At 45.1% G+C, this 14,554-nt stretch overlaps 1 protein-coding gene and 1 long non-coding RNA gene across 3 annotated transcripts in view; one reads left to right on the top strand and one right to left on the bottom strand.

Annotated features, from left to right (window-relative positions):
* LOC138960787 (xaa-Pro aminopeptidase 1-like) overlaps window positions 1–14,554 on the top strand; it is a 197,196-nt gene that overhangs the window by 17,673 nt on the left and 164,969 nt on the right. The window lies entirely within an intron of this gene.
* On the bottom strand, window positions 13,359–14,541 carry LOC138962491 (uncharacterized). The gene is made up of 3 exons (XR_011454526.1): window positions 14,513–14,541; window positions 13,884–13,968; window positions 13,359–13,717 (listed from the first exon to the last, which is right to left on the bottom strand). It is a non-coding gene; the product is annotated as an uncharacterized lncRNA (long non-coding RNA).

The following is a 14,554-nucleotide window of genomic DNA, read 5'->3' as shown; positions in this document are numbered from 1 at the left end:
AATTCACTCCAAATGTACTGGCTCAGCGTGAGAGGCAACATCCTGTCGAAGTCGTAAGCACGAGGCTGACTGGGAGATTATTATTCGAAGAGCATGCTGAAACGGATTGTAAGTACAATATTTTACATGTTCTCGACATTTCTGTTGATCTTTCCTTAACTTTAATTGTTTCCTTGATTTAAAACCCTAAGGCTTGTATTTTCAGTTGTGATACTAAGCACGTATCTTTACCACAGTATCCGATCACTTCACACTTGAATTTTGGAATGATGAAGTGGAATTATTTTTGGATCTATTCTAATGTATTCCTTGTTCCCCCCCTCTCGATTCCTTTTTTCGCCACATATGTATTGTCGTGTGAGGGGGTAGATGCGTGTACTGGCTGATTTTTTTTTTTTACTTCGGTCAGATACAGATGATTGGAAAAAAAACTTGTCAAGGATTTCAGAATTTAATAGATCTGTTCGAAGTTTTTACGGGATGGGTCCTGTTACAATACAGACTGAATGTGCCCAAGATGAACTTTTGATTAAACATACACACACACAAATGAATCTCTTGAGTTTGTTATACGGCGAATGTCCAGTTTCCACCACCACGTCTGTGGTATGTTTTTATACTGTTTGATTGAATAGACTGACGTGCATTCTCTCGCAAATGTGCGCGCGTGTGTGTTTGTCTGTGCCTCAGACTTATTAATCAAAGATGATGTTGCACATTGCAGATCTATGCGACAGGAGCAAGTGGACAAGTCTAGACAGCTACATTTGTCTGAGCGAAGATCCAACGGTAAGCTCTTTTAGCCGAAGACAGCGAGCCTGGGTGCATGCATGCAAGCTTCTATCATGTTCGTGTGAGTGCTGCAGGGCTATTAGACGACTTTTCATTATTCTTGATTTGGAGATCCATGCAGGGTATTAGAAAGTGCAGAATATACACGTTTGAACAAATACGATGTGTGTTTGCTCTGAAAAAAAGAAAAGACGCAACAAACAAACATTGTATTTGTTTAAAGTATCACAAATATTTATTACCTGTATCTGCATGTTTTGATAATGATGAAGGGTAAATTACTTTGACGTGTGCTTTTTTTTTTTAACCACACTGATAACGAATGATAGAAACACAGACACACTTAATAACATATCCACAAAAATTGTAACAATAAATGTAAGCTGAACAATGCCTGCAACACATTTCAGGCCTCAGAAGGAAGTAATTATGAGATTCAGACAGAGAGAGAAAGCCCAACACGAAACCAGTTGTGACATTTTTTATTTCATTATGTAATATTAAAAACACGACAACAACGTATTTCCTGTACTTAGTTTCGTGCAATTATGGATTGCAAAGTATGTCTAATTGAGTGGCATAAAGAGGCACAGTTGCATGAAAAACCAACTCGGATCTTGACTAGGATCAGGATTTTACATGGACACAACCTAGAATTTAACATCCTGGGGGGAGGGGGGTACTGCGCCTTTCACATCAAGATGTAAATATCTATTTTAAATAATACTTATTAGAAAAAGCAAACAAACTATGACAATCGTTCTGAGGGGAGAGAATTACCTCTTCCGAAGAAAGTACATCCCTTGCTTTTCTTGTCGTGACTTATGTAGAATAAAGTGAATAGAAATTGAATCAGTCAGTAACAAAAAAAACCACAACATTTCTTAAGATCAATGAGGAGTCTTGAAGTATTTGTCAATGTTAATATTGTATGCATAACAAACAATATATTACGGATTGATAATTAAAGAAAATCGTCTCTTCTACAGGGTTGACCCCCTTCTTCTTCTTCTTCTTGGCGTTCGCAGAGGTTACACAATCAGTCCAGCACTGGTGATAAATGTTGTCGTTTTCTCCAACTCCTGTCGACTGCCGTATAGTTTGGTCTGCAAGGGAGTTGGTGACGGCCACACTTCTTTTCGTTCCTCATCTAGTAAGGGACATCGCTGTAAGATGTGTTCCGCTGTTTGGTCCTCTTGACCGCAGGCACAGGTTGGTGATGGCGCCAGCTTGAACTTTCGGTTCATGTGAGCATTGAGCCTGTTGTGGCCAGTACGCAGCCTGATGAGGTTGACTTGCTGCTCTCTGGACATGGTGTGGTAGTCATCTCTGTTTGTCCTTGGCCTCATCAATGCCTTGATGATTGTCTTCTGCTCACTAAAGCTGACACTGTTTTCAGGTTGGTCTTCCACGGCTCCTTCTTTTGCCAGCTCATCTGCCCTTTCATTTCCTGGTATCCCACAGTGTGCTGGTATCCACTGGAGGACAACTCTTCTGGTTTGTCTGACCATCTGTAATGCTTTGGCCAGCTGTGGGAGTTTGTCGTTCTCTAGGGCCTGAAGGACTGAAAGGGCGTCCGAGAGGAAGACAACTTGGTAGCAAGGGTCTGCGGAGTCCTGAACGAAGGAGGCGGCCTGCATGAGAGCTTCTGCTTCTGCTTTATAGTTTGTGCAGTGTTTGCCAGTGGCAACGCTGGATGTAGCTGTATGTCCCCCAGGGAACTGGATGAGAATGCCTGCACCTCCATTGAGCACGGCGTTAGTTGCTGATCCATCGGTGTATACATGGATCCACGCCTCTTTTGGGTACTGTTCGTCGATCAGGGCTAAGGTGAGTGCCTGTCGAGCTGTGTCATTCTGATCTTCTCCTGAGGTAACATGTGGAACACTGGTGCAGATCTGGATGCCTGGTTTTTCTGTTGCCTTGGGGGTTTCCTCTTCTTCTTGAGTCAGAGGTAGAGTGTTCTGTGGAAGGACTTCCCTGTACTGTCGAGAAAGTCTCTTGCTCTCGTGTACAAAACTGCTCCGTTTAAGCCGGTTCTTGGTGAGGTTGCTCAGTCTGTGCTTCATGGGGTGGTCGGGTAGGCACTTGAGCTTCTCGGCCTGTACCATAGTCTTGGCTTCTCTTCTCTGACAGAGGGGTTGGATGGTGGTAAGCTTCTCCATTTCCTTGATGGGCGTGGATTTCATTGCACCGGTGATGAGTCGGAGGGCCTGGTTTTGCACACGGTCAAGGGTCTGCAGGTTTGTCTTGGCTGAGGTTGACCACGCTGTGGAGCCGTACTCGAGGTGGGGTCTGATTGTTCCCTGGTATACTGTCTTCAGTATCTTCTCGTTCGCTCCCCAGGTGGTACCTGCCAGCTTCCTGAGTATGGCTAGCTTGCGCCGGGCCTTCGTCTCTGCCTGTGCAATGTGTGGCTTCCAGGTCTGCCGTCTATCAAAGGTGACACCAAGGTACGTTGCTTCTTCATCCTCTCTCAGAGGAGTTCCACCAAGCCTAATGGTTCCGGCTTTCTGCTTTGGCGACAGTGTGAATAGGGTGGTGGAAGATTTCTCCTTGTTGATGGAGACGCACCAATCTTCTGCCCATGCGTTCAGCCTATCTGCCGCTTGCTGCATTCTGTAGGTGGCAGTACTTGCGTGCTCCTCCTTGCACCAGATCACAAGGTCGTCTGCGTAGAGAGCAGCTTTGATCCCCTTGGGCATCTCAGACACCAGATCGTCGATGAAGAGAAGGAAGAGTGTGGGGGAGAGGACTCCGCCCTGAGGGACGCCATGACGAAGGAGGAACTTCTTGCTTTTGGTCTGGTCGACGTTAACTCTTGCCCTGCGGTTATAGAGGTAAGAGCGAATCCACTGGTACATGTTGCTGGACACGCCTTTCCTCAGCAGTTTTACAAGGAGTCCATCTTTCCAGACCTTGTCAAAGGCCTTCTGAAGATCTATCCAGGTGACGAAGACCAGCTTCTGTTCCTGAAAGGCATCTTCAACTTCTTGCGCCAGGTAAGTGACCTGATCTTCAGTGCTGCGGAACTGTCGGAATCCAGCTTGTTCAGGGGCGAGAAGGTTCCTGGATTCCAGGTACCACCTGAGGCGCTCGTTCACAATTCTCTCCAGGGTCTTCACAACACAGCTGGTGAGGCTGATTGGGCGATAGCTGGTGGCCTTCTTTGGATCCTTCCCTTTTTTTAAGATGGGGATCATGATCGCTTCTCGCCAGAGTTGTGGTAGCGATCCTTCTTGCCAGCTGCTGTTGAAGACCTCGAGTAGCTTGTTCTCTGCTGCACTACCAAGGTGGGTTAGCATCTCGTTGGTGATGCCGTCTGGGCCAGGGGACTTCTTCGCCTTTGACTTTTTCAGAGCTGAGTGCAGCTCGTGGAGTGTGAGTGGTTGACTCATGGCGTCCACTGTCGACTGTCTGGCAGGTCTCTCTCTTTTCTCTCTTCTTGCTTCTCTCTGTTTCTCGGGGCTAACATGGAGGTTGCTCTCAGCTGCATAGCTTTCAGCAAATTGGTTGGCAGCATGCTTTCCAGTTAGCACCTTCCCGTTCTCTTCTAATGTGATCTTTCCTCTACTGGTGTTCTCATCATTCAACTGCTTGGTGAGCCTCCAGAGCTTTCTGCCATCCTTCTCAAGGTTCAGAGAGCTTGTTTTCTCTTGCCAGCTTCTCCGTCTTGCCTGTAGCTTCTTTTTGAGAAATTTGGCTTTGGCTTCCTGGAGGCGGATGTTGTTGTTTTGTGACGGGTTGACTTCTGCTTCCCTTCTGGCGTCTGCCAGATCATCATCCAGTTCCTGCAATTCATTGCTCCAGTAGGGCTTATAGTCTCTCCTGGCACCCCTGGGAATGGACTCACGCGCTGCTCTGAGGATGCTCATGTTGAAGTCCTTCGCCACCATGTTGATGTCTCGACCCTCGACTCTGATGTCTTTGGTGAGTTCGCTGGTGCGGTGTCTAAAGAGGAACCAGTTCGCTCTTTTGTAGTTCCACCGTGGGAAGGAAGCTTCAGTGCAGGACTCCATGCCCAGGGTCAAAAAGACTGGCCGATGGTCACTTCCACCTAGCTGTTCTCCGACCTCTCTGCTGGTTAGCTGGTGCATGTCTTCCGTGCAGAAGGCTAGGTCAGGAGTGGATGTAGTGTGCCATCTTCTGGAGTAGAATGTAGGGCAGTCAAAGGGACTGTTCAAAAGGATGAGACCTTTGTCATCCTGCCAGTTCTCCACCTCTTCTCCTCTCCGATCCAGGTGGTCATATCCCCAACTCTGTGAATGACTGTTGAAGTCACCCACCACGATGAAGTTGGAGGCCTTTGCGGGGATCGTGTCAAGGGCGAGGTGTCTATCATTGGGGCAGTAGAAGTTGACAAGATGGAATTCTGATGTCTTCGTCTGAATTCGAATCACCTGATATTCGGAGTCCTCCATGTGCGTTTCTATCAAACAGGCATTGATGTTGTTCCTGATGAGGGTCAGGATTCCTCCTTTGCTTCGGTCTGTTCTGTCGGACCTAAGGCATTGGTAGCCTCTCACTTTGAAGGACTTTTGGGGTGTCAGGTGCGTCTCCTGAATACAGCAGATGTTGATGTTCTTCTCATGCAGGATATGCTCCAACTCTGTCTTCTTGTTCAGGATACTTTCTGCGTTCCAGTGCATGACCTGAAAAGGTCGCTGCTGACTGGGTTTCTTCCTGGTTGTGGTGGTGCCAGTCACTTTCCTCCCGCGTCCCCTGGCGTGACAAGACGGACGGGAGGGACCTCCAGTAGTTGGGGCTGGGTCCCTTTGAGGCATGGGACCCGACGCTGCTCCACCCTGGGGGGTCCTCAATGGGCGAGCGCCATTTCCATCTGTGCTGGTTGATTGTGTCATCATTTGCGTAAGTGCGTGTACCCGTGGTTTGTTAGAATGCGCCGTGCGGCCCGGGTCCTCCGTCTTCAGCATTCGGGGTTTTCTGTCGGGGTTACCTCACCCTTAGCTCATGGCCCGTACGTCCTACCCTGAGAGCACAGGGGGGAGGATTTTCCGGGATCCCACCCGGAGCCAGTTTGGTCCGCGGCCGCAAGCGGCTGATCTCCATATCTGAAGACCGTTCCCCTATCCGCCACCCGGGGACGCGCTGGGTTGGGGGTGGTCGCCCCACTGAAAATCCCACACTGGGTTAAGAAAGATCAGCCTGTCCCAGGGTTGACCCCCTAAAAAGGACACCCACAACCATGCAAATTACTTCTGCATCTGTTGAACCAATTATTTTATATATGGTATTCATTAACTTCAGTTTATGTTCTGCCTTTCCAGTAAGTGGCAATTTTGTAAATTGAATGGTCTGACTTTTGTGCAATTTTAATTTGTTTCTCCAAATTCGGGGGTCGACTAAACAGAACGAGTTTTGACATTGAGCGGTAGCCATTTTTACCTAATTTAAACCCTTCAGGCTTTTACCTTTTTGATTATTTTGAATGTCTGAGTATGTAAAAACATCCCCTTCAACCCCCAGACTATCGATGACCTGAAGAAAGCATGCAGTTACAGCTAGGTTCAGGGCAATCCTCAGACACGAAAGCGTTGGTGTCATTGGTGATGCAAAAGTTAGATAATTTAACCTACAAATTTGCCACTTTGTGAACTGCACATGCATAAAATCAAGTTTAAGTATGCTGAATATGAAGTTATCCAGTCAATTGGTGTAGAAGTTATAGCATTTCTGTCAGTTAACAGTATTTAAAATCTCTAAAGTAAAATCTGACATATTCGAAAGTTTTGCATAAACACCCAGACAATTTTTACGATACTCTCCTAAGCTTCTCCACTTCTCAGCCCTGTCTTGGAAATTAATTCGAATAAGGCAGTCAAAATAACTTAGTTTGGAGCACCCATCAATCAGAATAAGCATTAACTTTTGACACAGGAAATATCTTCTACCGAAAGCTCTCCTGGTTTTATTCTACATTTTTCCTGCATAATGGTAACAAATTTAATGATAAATCTAAACAACGAAGTGACTGTGGTAAGATGAACAAAGTTAAAAAACAAAGGATTACTGTAAATGGTTTACGAATCGAAAGCTAAACAAGTTTTAATGATAAGTAAAATGATAAAAAAATAAAATAAAAAAAAGCTAGCGTCCTCGCATTTGTCCAGAATTATTCCATGTTTAACATGGGAACAGAGGGATAATTGGTCTAAAGAATTTTTAAAAAGGAGGGTTAGGGTAACCCTAACCCTCTTTGGACTATCTGTATGCAATGCCCGCTATAGGTGAAAGACTTTTGTGGAAGCCATGGAAGAATGCATCGCTGTTGTGCTGGTTCAGCTTGAGGTCCTGTCCTGGCAAATATCCTGCACACACAAAAACACGACTTTTTAAGCCACTTGTGACTTATGTTGCATTCCGTGACATAGCTTTGTTAAAACCATGTGTGTTGCACCACACTTTGAAGTAATCCCACTTTACTTCAAAGTGTGGGGCACTTTAGGGATGTGCCCCACACTTTGAAGTAAACCCATTTTTTACTTCAAAGTGTGGGGGGATCTTCCCACACTTTGAAGTAAACTCAGTTTTTACTTCAAAGTGTGGGGGGATCTTCCCACACTTTGAAGTAACTTACTTCAAAGCGTGGGACTTTTGCATCGCCTGTTTGAGCCTGATGATTTTGTCAAAAAAAATGGCAAAGTCTTTTGGATGAGTGAACAGAAAAAGTGAGCGAGCCAAGAAACACAGTGATGTTTATTATCAACCCAAAGCAATGACCTATTGTTGAGTGTGACGAAAACACGTGGTGACGATTTTAGAACATGTGGGGTCACGCGGAGACTATCTGAGAACACTCGGGCTCATTCGGCACGATTTTACAAGCATGGGCGCCCTGGAACATGTCCCCACTACGACAACTCCCCCACCAAATGTCCCCACTGTCGCAATTTCCCGCCAAATGTCTGCATCTGCGATAATTCTTCTCCAAATATACCAACTGCGATAATTCCCCGCTGAATATCCCAACTGCGACAATTCCCCGCGAAATGTTGCCACTCGCCCTGGAAAATGTCCCCACCACGACAGTTCCCCGCCAAATGCCCCCACTACGACAACTACCCGCCAAATGTCCCCCACTGCGACAATTCCCCACCAAGTGTCTCCCACTGCGACATTTCCCCGCCAAAATGTCCCCACTACGACAATTTCACACCAAGTGTCTCCCACTGCGACATTTCCCCGCCAAATGTTCCCACTACGACAATTCCCCGCCAAATGGCCTCCACTGCGACAATTCCCTGCCCAACGTCCCCACTACGACAATTCGTCTTCAAATGTTCCCAGTATGACAATTCCCCGCCAAATGTCCCCACTACGACAATTCCCCGCCAAATGTCCCCACTGCAACAACTCCCCACCAAGTGTCCTCCGCTGCGACAATTACCCGCCAAATGTTCCCACTACGACAGTTCGTCGCCAAACGGCCCCACTACGACAATTAGTCGCCAAATGGCCCCACTACGACAATTCCCCGCCAAATGTCTCCCCCTTCGACAATTACTCGCCAAAAATCCCCACTGCGACAATTCCCCACGAAGTGTCCCCCACTGCGACAATTCCCCGCCAAATATCCCCACTGCGACAATCCTCCCTGGAAATGTCCCAACTGCGACAATCCTCCCTCCCTCCCCCCCCCCCCCCCAACGGCCCCACTACAACAATTCGTCGCCAAATGTCCACAACTGCGGTAATTCCCCGCCAAATGTCCACACTACGACAATTCCCCGCCAAATGCCTCCCACTACGACAATTCCCCTCCAAACGGCCCCACTACGACAATTCGTCGCCAATTGTCCGCAACTGCAGTAATTCCCCGCCAAATGTTCAACACTACGACAATTCCCCGCCAAATGTCCCCACTGCGACAATTCTCCCTTGAAATGCCCTTACTACGGGGAAATGTCGTATAGTGGGGACATTTTGGTGGGAATTATCGTAGCTGGGACATCTGGCGGGGATTTGTCGCAGTTGGAATATTTGGCGGGAAATTATCGCAGTTGCGGACATTTGGCGGGAAATTGTGACAGTGCGGACATTTTGTGGAGAAGTCGTAGGGGGGGCTTTTTACAGTGAGCCCATGCTTGTAAAATCGTGCCGAATTAGCCCAATTGTTCCCAGATAGTCTCCGCATGACCCAACATGTTTTAAAATAGTCACCACGAGTTTTCGTCACACTCAACAATGGGACATTGCTTAAAGCCTGATAACAAACATCACTATGTTTCTTGGCTCGCTCACTTTTTCTGTTCACTCATTCAAAAGACTTTGCCATTTTTTTTGACAAAATCATCAGGCTCAAACAGGCGATGCAAAAGTCCCACGCTTTGAAGTAAGTTACTTCAAAGTGTGGGAAGATCCCCCCACACTTTGAAGTAAAAACTGAGTTTACTTCAAAGTGTGGGAAGATCCCCCCACACTTTGAAGTAAAAAATGGGTTTACTTCAAAAAGTGGGGCACATCCCCACACTTTGAAGTAATTTACTTCAAAGTGTGGGATTACTTCAAAGTGTGGTGCAACACATGTGCCTGATAATAATGACAGATTTTGTTGATATACATTTTTTTAAGACACCCCATATAATATTGTTTGACAATCTCTTTCAACATAGTTTACGAATCACCAATGTGTATACAAACGCAAATAACCCACAGGTCAATAAATTACTTTCCAGAGAGAGAGAGAGAGAGAGAGAGAGAGAGAGAGAGAGAGAGAGAGAGAGAGAGAGAGAGAGAGAGAGAGAGAGAGAGAGAGAGAGAGATTAAAACTAGAAAATGTGTGCTATATAAAACAAGGATAATCACTGTCAAATCTTTGCTTGTACCTGCATGGTGTTGACTGCGCTATATACACAACCTGTTTTATTTAATTTATTTTTATTTTTTTTTTTTTTTGGGGGGGGGGGATGTTTTGTGATGAGGGTTTTTTCAAAGCCTTTACTGCTTTAGTCATTGAATCCACCCGACTTCGATTTATTGTTCAGTGATGGGTAATTGTGTGACCAACTATGTAAGTTAGTGATTGTTCTGGCTTCATACAATGACATTGCATTAATTTTATAAGTGTATGTGTGTGTGTTTCAGGCAAAAGCTGATATTACAGTCCTAGTTGTATGCAGTACCTCTGCTTCTTCGTTCAGGAATCAAAGTATACAATCTAAACCGATTATTTTGTTCAATAATGTTCAGCTTACCATCCCGAAGAAGGCAGTAACGTGCCGAGATATTGATTATAGATATTAACGTACCTAACCTGGTTACTGGTGTGTTTTCATTTTATTTCAATAATGTAAATGTGTGACAACTTGCAGAGTACTTGATGTTCAGAGCAATTTTTCTGGCAAAAGACCTTTTATGGATCAAAGAAAACTTTTGTCATGGTGCACAAGTCAATCAATTTGGTTGAACAATAATTTGTGCTGCATTTTCCCTGGTTCCAAAACGTATGTATTACCATATGTCCTTACCTGTCATTGGCATCACATGATTCTCTGCAAGCAGTCTTTTGTGGAAATACGTCATTTAACACTTGCACTTATAGTAGGTGGCTGTGGAACGGTAGACATACAACGACAACGAACAACAAAAGACAAAGTGTGGAGTACACTCATTTTTCTTAACATACGCTAAGTTTCTTTGAGAATGCTCCAAGTGAAAATCAGGGGTTCCTAGGCCTGATATCACAATTAAACAGCTTCTTCTCAGAATCAGGAGGGAAAAAACTGTTATATGGCGAGATGTCGTGACAAGAACAGACAGCAGCAGCAGCAACAACAATATTGCTAAATCGTCGCTTTAACAAAATTTCATGTTTAGCATCGCAGACAAAGCACGGCTACTGATCCGACCAAAGCCACACTTCATGCACGATGGGCACATTGCTATGGCCAGCTTGTTAACGTGCGCATTGTGTATGTTTTACATAGAATTGAATGTGTTTGTCGTTGTGTCTGTCATCTATCCTAGTCGTTTGATGTAGAATAAAGCAAACTTATTACAATGACGATTTTCTTCGGTTTTTGATGAAGGCTTGGCATCAAGACTTTTCCTATTTTCCAACTCTGCCACCATACACTGGCCGTTCAGGTCTGCATGTCGACCACATGGTTGTGATCAGATTTTTCGGACATGTTCACAATGCTTACATGACCACCAAATGGAAAATCAGTTGGTATTTGTTATGTTTTTGTGTTAGCACAATCTTCATACAAGTAAACAGAAACAGTTTTGTTGCAAACAGAGCCTTCATAAGAAAAAATGCTTCTAAGTCAAAATACATACCCCCTTTTTCGTATTGCGTAAAATATACCCATAAATTCTGGACATCATATTTTTATTTTTTTCACAACAATGAAACCAAACTTTGGCATATGTTTTAGCAATATATTCACAATAAAACCTATGAGTTTGAAGGCTGCATCTTGTTTTGTTTATTTTTGAGAATTTTTTTGCAAACCCATGCAAATGGCCAGTTTCTGGGGAGAGACTGGGGAGATAATGGCCAGTATAGAAAGAGTTAATAAGTAAACTAATGTCAGAAGTAGGTATTTACCTTGTTTGCCTTCGCGTTCTTGATAGCCCGCTGCAGCATTTGTATCACTTCCCTTGACATTCAAAACGCCAATGTATTTCTGAAAGGAAAATAAAGATATTGACCGAAACATCACACAAGTGGTATATCATGCTAGGTTTTGTTTACAGTGCCTGTTCTACGACCACATCTGATTGTAATTTAAATAAAGAAAAACTGTATCCATTTATTACTTCTCTATTTGTGTGTGTTTGTGTGTGTGCAGGGGCGGATCACATCATTTTTAAGGGGGAGTTTCCAAATTTCTTTTAGGGACAATTTGACGACGCGAAGCGTTTAGTTGAAGACGCGAAGCGTTCAACCTCCTTGGGGGGTCCGACAAATGTTGATAAAAACAAGGAAAATGGACCAATCTGAGCCAAGAAACATCCCCTAATACACCTTCCGAAAAAGTAAATATATACTGTTCAAATAAAGAAACGCATAGTTGCTACTTGCCAAATTTGTTTTATTTTTCGAAAAAATTAACAGAAAATCCAATATTTAGATTATTTGTTTGAAATTTGGTATGGACACAGTTGAATGCACACACAGTTCATTTGCATCTTCAAATCAATCAGTCAATCAATACGATTGGGTGCCGAGGCTGTCAAGTCAGTAGGGGGTGTGACTGCCTTGAGCAGCAACAACTGCCCGGCACCTTCTGGGCATGGACTGGATCAGATGCCGGATATCTTGCTGTGGGATGGTGTCCCACTCCTCCTGAAGTGCCTGCAATAGATCGCGGTGATTTGCCGGCGCTTCTTCTCGCCTGCGCACACGTCTGTCCAATTCATCCCAGAGGTATTCTATCGGGTTCATGTCTGGCGACATGGATGGCCAGGGAAGCACCTGGACATGGTGGTCGGTGAGGAACTGGGTGGTGAGTCGTGCTGTGTGCGGGCGAGCGTTGTCCTGCTGGAATATGGCATCCTGGTCAGCCAGAAGAGGAAGGGCGTGTGGACGCAGAATTTCCTCCACGTATCGCTGGGCAGTTATGCGCCCTTGGACGTGCACCAGGGTGCTCCTTCCAGCGGTATTGATCGCCCCCCACACCATGACGCCTCCACCACCATGAACGGGTGCCTCATCCACACAGTTGGGCGCGTAACGTTCGTTTACTCTCCGGTAGACCCTCCTCCGACCATCATGTCACTGGAGCAGGAAGTAGGACTCGTCGCTGAACCACACGTGTCTCCAGTGATTCCGGACGGTCCAGCGAAGGTGCTGGTTGCCCCACTGCACTCGGTTCTGGCGATGGCGGCGGGTGAGGACAGCTCCTCTGTGAGGTCTGCGAGCTCTCAAACCAGCTTCATGCAGGCGGTTCCACACGGTCTGGTCCGATAATCGGTGTGGCCCGGGGAGAGCCTGGACAGAAGATGAGGCCGACAGGAAACGATTCCGGAGGTGGCGGAGCCGTATGAAGCGGTCGTGAGCAGCAGTTGTCGCCCTTGGTCTTCCCGCTCGTGGCAAGTCAGCAACGGAGCCAGTGGCTTGAAACCTGACCCACAGTCTACTGATGGTGCTCTGGGACACGTGGAAGTGCCTGGCGATTGCACTTTGACTTTGGCCTGCTTGTAAACGACCCAATGCAATTTGGCGGTCTTCTCTGCTCAATCGGGCCATCTTTCGTCGCTGAATTGTCGTCTGATTTCTTTGTGGCGAACAATCCGCTTTTATGGGATTTGGAAGAGATGGTGAGAGCTCAATATTCCCCGAGTTTCACGAGATTACACTGAAGCATGACGAGTGGTCATGCCAAATGAGCAATTTTGACATTGTAGCCACTGATAACGCATGCGTCACGTGCAAAGCTCACTTGTGGCAATGGACGAAAGGTCGACGACCAGATAAACATTTTCTGCAGTTTGGTGGATATCCTTGTAGCCATATAACTAAATTAACCAAATATTACAAGCTATGCGTTTCTTTTTTTGAACAGTATATTAAGAATAAAATTTTGAATCACAAGGACAATTGATCGATCTGGCGCAACCTGAGCAAACTAATTAGCCAACTTCTTTCCAAAATCGTCACTTAGAATACAAAGGCCGGCTCCTAAGTGGTCCGGAAACCCCGGAACCCCCCTCCGGATCCGCCCAGTGTGTGTGTGTGTGTGTGTGTGACCGATGACCTTCTCTAAATTCTAATCGTTGCGTTTGCATGGTAATAAAGTTTTAATACTGGATATGCCCATGAAAAAATATCATTTCTTGTTCATGTCATTGTGTGTGTGTGTGGCCAGGACCGTGACTTCTGCTTGCCTCGACGTCTTCAGAAAAGACACAAAATGCCAGCAGGCGTATGTTCTTGGAGCACTCAGTATGCCGTCATCTGCAAACAAATAAATACAAATTATTCAATTGTGTAAATAAAGAACAATCATTTTAATATTACAACAAAAAATTCATATAACTGTAGTCTTCACCAGAGACATCCACTACACTATCTTTAAATAAAACTGCCGTAAAAAATTGAAATACTGTACTATAAAACTTACCCCCACTCAGATCTATTTGGGATTATTCAAGTTTCAACCATGAAACGATGCCGGTTTGGACAGATCTGCTAGTTTGCCGCTGAAACTGAAATCAAAGGCGATCTTCAGAACTATTTCTAATCTTGTATTTGTGATTAATATAAAATACTGATCTTCCCAATAGAAGCTGATGTGTATACACATGACCAGGACAAGGTATTTTGTTACAGGGCATTTACGCAGACGTCGCAGTTCAAAATATCGTTTTAGATCTGATTTTGTACAGCAGCCTGTGTGATTCAGAATCGTCTGCCCTTTTTCGGTTTAACATTTTATGGACGATTCCTATGAGACTGCTCAATCATAACTGATGACAAATTCAGAAACAGATGATGGTTTCAAGTAGGCTACAGTAATGATTCGTTAAAAATGTCAAGCCACTCGTCGATCATTCACACTCAAAGAACCCAAGCCAAATCTGCTCTGGTTCCGAGCAGCTTTTTCCAACTGAGACCCTAATTGTTACGCATCTGCCGCGAAAAGATAGACCACAAACAAGCGGCACTGTACCATGCTTTCGTTTATGTTGCTAAACAGATTAAATGTGCATTGTAAATGTGCTTACAGCAAAGAAATGCATCCTTACTTACCACAAAAATACTGGTACCACATTCATCGCTCTTGTGTCTTCT

The sequence above is a fragment of the Littorina saxatilis genome, linkage group LG3, assembly GCF_037325665.1.
Source record: "Littorina saxatilis isolate snail1 linkage group LG3, US_GU_Lsax_2.0, whole genome shotgun sequence".
NCBI classification, from domain to species: Eukaryota; Metazoa; Mollusca; class Gastropoda; order Littorinimorpha; family Littorinidae; genus Littorina; species Littorina saxatilis.
The sequence above is the reverse complement of the archived record's forward strand: the minus strand, read 5'-3'. Positions and strand labels throughout refer to the sequence as shown.